This window comes from Furipterus horrens, unplaced genomic scaffold (assembly GCF_987537825.1).
Source record: "Furipterus horrens unplaced genomic scaffold, mFurHor1.1.pri manual_scaffold_5, whole genome shotgun sequence".
In the NCBI taxonomy this organism is placed as follows: domain Eukaryota; kingdom Metazoa; phylum Chordata; class Mammalia; order Chiroptera; family Furipteridae; genus Furipterus; species Furipterus horrens.
In genome coordinates, this window is record NW_028327175.1 from 22666134 (window position 1) to 22675161 (window position 9028).

At 41.1% G+C, this 9028-nt stretch overlaps 1 pseudogene; it reads left to right on the top strand.

Annotated features, from left to right (window-relative positions):
* The first annotated feature begins 4819 nt into the window (after positions 1-4819).
* LOC150008270 (transcription initiation factor TFIID subunit 11 pseudogene) lies at positions 4820-5443 on the top strand (annotated as a pseudogene).
* Positions 5444-9028: the final 3585 nt, after the last annotated feature.

Consider the following 9028-nt stretch of genomic DNA (forward strand, 5'->3'; position numbering starts at 1 on the left):
TGGAGAGTTATTATTTAATAAGTATAGAGCTTTCAGTTTTGAAAGATGAAGAAAGTTTTGGAGATTGATTGCATGACCATGTGAATTGACTAAACACTACTGAACTCTATCTATACTTTAAAATGGTGAAGATGGTTATGTGTATTTTACCACAACTAAATTTTTAAAGTTTTTTAAAGGGAAAAAAATTTAACGCCACCTGGAATCCTTGGAAGCCAACTTTCCACCATGAAAATAATTACATTGCCCAAGGGGAAGATGGAATAATGTCATTGGAACAAATCTGGACCCCTGAGTAACTAATGACGTGGAGCATAGCTTTTCACCCATGCTGAATACTTATTTCAGTCTATTATATGGAAGATAAATAAATGTGAATCATCAAATCATACTATATAGAAAGAATTCTAATACCTCAATTTTAGTCCCATGTCTTCCATTACCTGACTGAATAACCTCAAACAAGTTGTCATTTTCTAATTTCTAAAATGAGAGCATCTGGCTATATCTGTGACTTAACAGTGTGCTCCACAGCTTTCGAATTCTCACATTTAAAAAATTATTTCAGAGGGCAGTTTTGATGGAGGAGGAAAGAAGAGGGACTAAGGGACGAATAAAGCATACGAATTATTAGGCTGTTGGTTTACTGACCCCTCATTCACTCTCTCATCAGCCAGTGCAACTCTCTACTTTATATATTAAACATCCAAGGAGTATCTGAACAAAGAATTCTGCAATTAAAAACATTTATCGAGTACCATGTTGGACTTCCGGCCAAGATGGAGGCTTAGACGGACGCGCTAGGTCTCCCTCTACAACTAGAGAGGAATACAACTACTTCAAAACAAAGGATAACTAGAAATTCCAGAAAATAAAACTACACGGAAGCCCAACATATGAAGTTATAAACCAGCGGCGCCCTTTGGGCAGGTAAGAGCGAAAGAGGGCGGCGCTGTTTGCAGTCGCACCTGGGACAGCGGCGGGGAGAACAATCCCGGCTGCAGTCGAACCCCCGGCAGCTCGCGACCCCAACGCTGGGGGGAGCGGCCGCCGCATCGCCTTGAACAGTGAGGCCCAGGGGGACGGGAGGACGGATCCCGGTCTCCTAGCGGAATAACTGTGTGAATCCATCTTGGACCCCCGCCCCCAAAGAAAGCACCACAGGGCTGCGAAATAGGTCGCGGACAGGCACCGGTCGCTGGATTGTGACGACAAAGCACCACGGCACAGCAAGAAAGGTTGCCGAACGGCGCCGGTCGCTGGGGCATTACGAGTACACAGGCACTGCCCCCTACAGCCGGCCCAAGAAAACAAAACGCATCTGTCAAAATGAGGCAGACAACTATAGAAATCCCGGTGGTGCAGCTCACCAGGCAACAGATGGAGAACCTGACAGATGAACAGATAAGAAACCTGTCAGATGCTCAGTTCTGGGCCATTGTTATCAAGTGGCTTACAGAATTCACAAAAGATCTGGAAAAAGATGAGAAAGAAGCGAAAAACACTCATAACAAAAGGAACAAAACCACATACGAGACAGATGGTGAGGAAAAAAAATCCAGAGTTCATTTCAACAAACTGGAATATGGAGAAGGAACAAGCAGTCAACCAATGCAGAGAGAGGAAATGGGAAGCAACGATGAGAGGATCAGAAACCTCTGGGACAGCTATAAAAGGCCCAACATAAGAATCATTGGTTTGCCAGAGAGCGAGGAAGATGAACTAGAACTTGAAAAATTGAGTGAAAATATAATAAAGGAGAACTTCCCAGACTTGGGGAAGGAAATAGACTTACAGGTCCAGGAAGCACAGAGAGTTCCAAAAAAACTGGACCCAGGGCGAACCACTCCAAGACACATTATAATCAAAATGTCAAAAATTAAAGATAAAGAGAGAATCTTAAAAGCAGCAAGAGAGAAGAAAAGAATTATGTACAAAGGGGTCCCAATTAGACTATCAGCTGACTTCTCAAGGGAGACCCTGCAGGCAAGAAGGGACTGGCAAGAAATATTCAAAGTAATGAAAATCCAAAACCTACAACCACGAATACTCTATCCAGCGAAATTGTCATTCAGAATAGAAGGACAGAGAAAGTGTTTCCAGGACAAAATAAAACTGAAAGAGTTCATTAGATCCAAACCACTGTTATATGAGATGTTAAAGGGACTGGTTTAGAAAAAGGAGGATCAAGACAATGAAATCTAAAATGAAAACTGCATCACAAGAAACAACAGAAGCTAGGGAATTGAAACAAAGGCAAACTAAACAGGCAACGAGAGTGGAAAAAGAACTATAGGTATGGGGAACATATTGGGGGGAGGTCAACAGGGAGGGGGAATGGGGAGAGGGAGGGAGATGATATAGGAATTAAGGATCATGGTAGGAGAGAATGGAATAGACAGAGAGAGGTTGAGAAGAACTGTATGCACAACTAATGGACATGATCTAAAAGGGGGGGACAACTGGAGGGAGGGGGGCCACCGGGTGGAGGGGAGCAAAGGGAAGGGAAATTGGCACAAATGTAATATTATAATCAATAAAACACATTTTAAAAAATGCCCTTTGGTGAGGATAAAAATAAAATAAAATAAATCAATTGACCATAAAAAAAAAAAAAAAAAAAAAACATTTATCAAAAACTACTAAGATCTAAAATCTCTAATACACATTTACTTTCTGTAATTCTATACTTGCAGGAGTTAAAAGTTGTTTCTCAGTAATGATGGATTTTCTTTGAAACATCTGTGTTCTTTTTCTCATTTGTCCATTGTGGTAAGTGACACATATTTGATAAGTGATCTAAGTTAGTGACAGAATCCATGATTACGAACTGTAATATTCTTTGTGCAAATTAACTAGGGATCTAAGATATGATCTTGACTTCATTCATATGGTAATTGAGCCACCTTAGTTTTAAAAAGTGAAAAACAGTTTAATGTATTTTATAAGTTCATCAACATCTGTTTGGCATCTTTAATGTTGGTTTTGGAAGCATCCTAAATGAGTATTAATATATCTTTTCTTAAAGATTACATGTATTTATTTTTAGGGAGAAGGGAAGGGAAGAAGAAGGAGAGGGTGAGAAACATCGATGTGTGAGAGGAACATCAATGGGTCATCTCTTGCACACCCCCAATTAGGGGCCTGGCCCACAACCCAGGCCTGTGTCCTCACCGGGGTTCAAACCAGTGATCTTTCATTTTGCAGGAAAATGCCCAATCCACTGAGTCACACTAGTCAGGGAAATATGTATTTTTATTCAATATCCCACCCTGTGATTCTTGTAATGGTGCCCATTGTATGTCATTCTGCCATATTGGCAGGGATTTTTCTCTGACACATTGACAATCAAACTGTGATTAATCTGGATACCCAAGATTACTTTCAACAGATAACATTTCTTAGTGTACAAATCTTACTCCTCTTGATTATACATATAATACTCACAAACATGTCTAAGATTCAATCTTTACATTCAAAGTAGGTAATCTTATATTTAGCAATTTCTCAATACTCAGTATAAGCGTAGACATGATAATTATCTTTAAATAAGTTCATTTTAAAAAATATAAACCAGCATTGACAACAAAGCTCAATCAAAAATGGCAGCTCAAATTCCCAACTCACTTTTAGCTAATGTCATAGGATTTAATCCTTAATAATACACTACTCTGTATCAAATCATTAATATAAAAAGTCATAGTTAAAATACATAAAGGGTGAGGCAAAAATAGGTTTAGAGTTGTTCATATGATAAGTAATACAATAATTAATAAATAATAATGCAAGAATAAACTTTCACACACTCACAACTGTAAACCTACTTTTGCCCTAATGTTGACTTATTTCATAAATTTTATATCATGGAATTTCATGTTCTTTAGAACATTAAAAACAACCTTTATCAGCTTTCCTGGATTTCAGGCGTAAATATCAGTAAGTCTATCACAGAACATGAAGTTAGAGTTTTATTTTTCTCAGAGCATGTTAAGACTAGAGGCAGCAGCTTTGGCATCGGTTCAACATCTCAAGAAGGTCAAGGTTGCCTTCTCTAGAATTCAAGTCTTTTCCATCCTGGGTAAAAGAAGAATAAATCACTCCAGGTGTCACGTCCATGCTCTCCAAGTTCTCTCTTTATGTGTAGTATGTCAAATGACCATGGCAACATGGTGGAAAGCACAGATAGAGGGGGAAGATTTAGGTTTCTACATTTGCCTCCCTGTCCAGTCTGTTCTCCTAGAACCCGATAAAAGAATTGCTACTGAATCAAAAAAGGTTTTGTTTTGTTTTGTTTTTAGAGATAGGTCTTATTTATACTGCCTACGCTCCCTGTGATTAGCACCATGAAACAAACTTGCAGAAACTCGGTAGCAACGCAATTCTGGGAGAGCACACGGATTCCAGCCCCAGCTGCAGGCCCCGGTGCCTGCCCCTCCCCTTGGGCGTGGGCAGTCCCTCGCCTGATGAGATTAGGAATCAGGTGATTGAGAGAAACCCCAGGAGATTATCCGACTGGGTGTGTGCCCATCACAGGAACCCTATATAAGAGACTGGGCCTCCCTCAGATCCCACAGATCCCGGATCCCAGAGGACCGCTAAGGAGGCTGGTTCTCTGCCGCAACTTTGAATAAGGAAGGACTCAGACGGAGATTTCTGACCTACAGACTGCAACCAGTAAGTCCACGGGGGTGTCTGTGGGCATGTGCTATAAATGGATAGAAAATGAGCAGCAAACCTGTCCCTAACGCTTCCCAACATTCCTGTTGCAGGTGGCTGATCAGACATCCCAGCACGAGACCCTGCTTCTTCCAGTGCCAGGATGAATAAAGGCAGCTTGTCACACAGCGGCAAAGCTGATGACACAGGTGTGTGCCATAGGCATGCCGTCGCCCGCATGGGCCTCGGGGCCAGCGACACCCACAAAGCCCCAGGGCACCGATTTGAGGAACTGAAGAAAGCCTCTGAGCACGAAGGTGGCGCGTCCAGGAGCCAGAACGACTGGGACCTGAGGGCAGGTGCGAGGAAAAAGTCCCAGTCATCTCCTCCTGCTGCCAAAAGACCAAAAAGAGACGCCGAGGAGAAGAAAGAGAGGAAACGGGAAGTGGAGGAAGAGGAGGTTCAGAAGGGGAAACTCCTCATGTCTTCTTTGTCCGAGGAGCAGCTGAACCGCTATGAAGTGTATCGCCGGTCAGCCTTTCCCAGGACAACAGTGAAACATCTGATCCACAGCGTTGCCGGTACCTCGGTGTCGCAGAATGTGGTCATTGCCATGGCCGGACTAGCCAAGGTCTTCGTCGGGGAGGTGGTGGAAGAGGCCCTGGACGTGTGTGAGAGGTGGGGGGAAACATCCCCACTGCAACCCAAGCATCTCAGGGAGGCTGTTCGCAGGCTGCGCTCCAAGGGGAAAATCCCCAACACCAAGCCCAGAAACGTCTTGTTCTAGGTCAAAGCCAGCAAGGGCCTGTTGATGATGAAGCAAGGCCGGTTGCCTACTTCCTGTGGCTGAGACTCCGGGCAATGCAGCTCCTCTATCTCAGGCCATCAAGAATTCACCCTGGACGGATATTTTCCTCCAAACTCTGATATTGGTTGCAACTATGTGAAGGTATTCAGCCTTGCCTAACTAGGAGCACCTTTTAGGGGGCCTTGAGGCATTTAACTCCGGTTAGCTGGGTGAAGAACAGTGTAAGGAAGAAACCTGGCCTGGGGGTGGGGGGTGCTTGGAAAGAGAAAAAATCCTTCCAAGGCTACTGAGGGTTTCCAGTTGGAGCTGGGAGTGATTATCACTTCGGTGGCTTCTTCCCTGTGCTTTTAGGGAGATGAAACAACCAGAACGTTTTATTTGTGATTCTCTACCCTGAAGGACACAGGGATAGCAGAAGTAAAAATGTTTGTCCTTGTAAATAGTTACAATTATTCTGTCCTTTTATTTGAGTGATTACCATTAAACTGTGTTTCAACTTGCAAAAATAAAAATAAAATCACAAATCCTTTTTGTCTCAGAAATGGCTGTTTTTCTTTTCCTTCCCACGGTGTTTTGTCAGAGAGTGACCTTTGACCCATTAGAGAGGTAACAGAGCGTCAAGCCTCTTATGAGACCAAAGACAAAAATCAAATTCCCCAAAATACTTGTAGAACAGCCACCAGTTTTTAATATTTGCTGTACTCTGTGATATGCCAGTGCTTCTATAGGCATCAGAATTTATTTCAAAACACTGTCCAAAAATACACTTGTTTTGTCAGTTTACCCAGAATCCCTAGAACCTCAATACCTGAGTCAAGTACTGAGTAACAGAAGTTGTCAATATGAACTAAACAGGCTTATCAAGAGTTGCAAAGTTATTCAAATTTTTACTTGTATATGTATTGTACTACAGAACTCTTCATTATAAAGTCTGAGATTTAGTTTCAAATGGTCATCACCATTCACAGCATAACTCTGATGTCTACAGTGCTGTATCAGTCTGTTTAACTTGGCCACGTGGCCTCTGAAACACCCAGCACAGGCAAAAGAATATAATAAGCCCCACTGTGTAGCTCTAATGCTGAATGGATAATACCCTGTTTTTCTCATCCTGAAGCCAAAAATACCCCCACACAAAAAGTTATTTTATTTCTCCTCTCATTTCACTTTTGCCTTTATATTGGGACCCATCATGATAGAACTATAATTATTTTGATGTTTTGTTTACAGTAAATTTTGAGACTCTAGCAAGAATAAGCAAGTTCTATTTAATACCATAATATTCTGCTATGCTCTCATCTACCAACTTTCTACATCAATGGTTATAATGAGCTAGACCAGGAAACCAAACAGAGCGATAGAGGTTACAGATTCTTGGAAGAACCCATGCAGCTGAGAGGACTGCCTGAGGAAATAATGTAACCGAGCAGGAGAAGAAGCAAGATCCAAGGGATTCAACTTCTCCCAGCCTTTACATTGCTCACATCTCATTCCTCCCTCCAGGGTCAGCAAGGAAGTTTCAGAAGATGTTTTCTGGGTAAATAAGTCATGCCTGTGGCTTTCTGAACCATGGAGGGAAAGAGAACCTAGCCCAACCTAGTGGAAGTGAGTCACAGCATTTGGCCAACAGTAGTGATGGTGTCCACTGGACACACAGCTGAAAGATCTTACAGCCACCTATATAACTTAATGATTTTAGTGGGGTCTGAGGATGACTGAACCACTGATTGCTGAAGCAAGTTCCCATTAAGGTCTCAGAGGTCAGATCAGGAACAGGACTTCAGTATCGTGTTCTCAGATGGGAGAAATGGAATGGCTGAAAAGATTCAACATCATGACACATACAAAGACTTTTTACTATGTAATATCAAACAGCCAATGTTCTCAAAAAGGAACTCTATAATCTGATACCATCCCAAGAGAAATCTCTGAAAGCTCTCAGGAGTGGTTTTTTGTATGCCATTAACAACACAGGTATCCCTGGAGCTTTACTATCATTCATCTCACAGTAGATACATGGAGACTTCCTAGAAAAATGTGGTCTCTAGTTGGTGCTATTTTGGTAAAATGATGTATAACAAAGAAAATAAACTTGACTGTGCATTTTTCAGTACTTCAGTATCACTCTGGGATAAGATCAATTCCTTAACACCACCTTCTAGAAAAAAGTATTCAACATATGCCCAAACAAAATTCATTGAATCTAGTTCCACTATACCAAGGGCATATTATCGAAGGAATAGTCTTCAAAAGTACAAAGATCTGGGGCAACTAAACATAAAATTTATACTAAGTGGACAAGTTTAAACTATCAGTGGATAGATTATGTTTTCTATGAAGGAGGGCAAAATCAGGGGGCTAAGCTAGACAATCACATATAATGAAGCAGGGGAAAGGTTTTCATAAAATGAACTAAATACTGATCATATGTCATAGTTCCATAAATTGCCAGAATATTGGAGAGGCCTTATGAAATTCCATGTTAGTATCAATTTACAGCCAAAAAGAACATAGTAATTATTAGAGTAGATAACCCTCATTAATTATAGATTTGTGGGGAAATAGAAAAGATACACAATGGGTAACTTATCTTTCATTAACCAAAGAGTCATCACCCTACCTTGAAGGCAAAAAGGAGTGAGAAATTCCTTGCTGTTCCAGATTTCTTACCTTCTCTTCTCTCACAGGCATTTCTTGACTTACACTGTCTCTCTTTACTAGCTGTATTTTTTGTCACCTTGAAGCAAGAAACAGATATTGCCTTTCAGAAGCTGCCCTCTGTGTACTGTCTGGAGAACAAAAAGAAGGTGGGGGATGAGCATTGAGATCAGCCATTAAAATTAAAAATTGACACATGTATTTCCTATGGGCTAAGACTATAGACTTCTAAACACACAAAGCAAATACATATTCAAAACTAGCACAAAAATTGAACCTTCACTATCATCATGAGAAAATACGAGTCAGATTTCAGTTAGAAACCACCAAGGAGAAGAGCCAGAGCAATTTTTGCTGTAGCTCTGTATGTTGCAATTTAAAGCTGGCAGATAAAGCGACAAAGGAGTAAGTAGTAATATGAGACGTGAGTTGAATTACAGTGAGGAGAGAAATAGAATCTGAATCTCTTTTCATGACTTGAAAATTACTCTTTATCTGGATTTACTGCAACATTCTACACCTCCATCTTTACTTTTCTTTAAATGTACCAAAGCCATTAGCCATGTGATGTTTTCCTTCTTTTGCAGTGGCCCTGTGGCCTGGAAATCCTTCTTCCCTTTCTTCTAGAGTATATGATTCATTTACAGAAGTCTGGTCAATACCTGCCTTTTCTAGAAGGCTTCTTGACTCCAGTATCATTGTTGTTCTTCCTGTAGTGTGCTGTGTCTAGCCATGAGTTTGCATTGGATTATATTCTGCCTTGTTCTTTCAATTATTGGTCTTATGTCCCACATTATACTGAAATCCCTCTTCAAACTTCTGAGCCAAGGCATTCTCCAGCACAACAGTAAACAGTGAGCACTGTAAAGTGCCTTGATTTTTTGATGGTCAAAATGTATCATATTT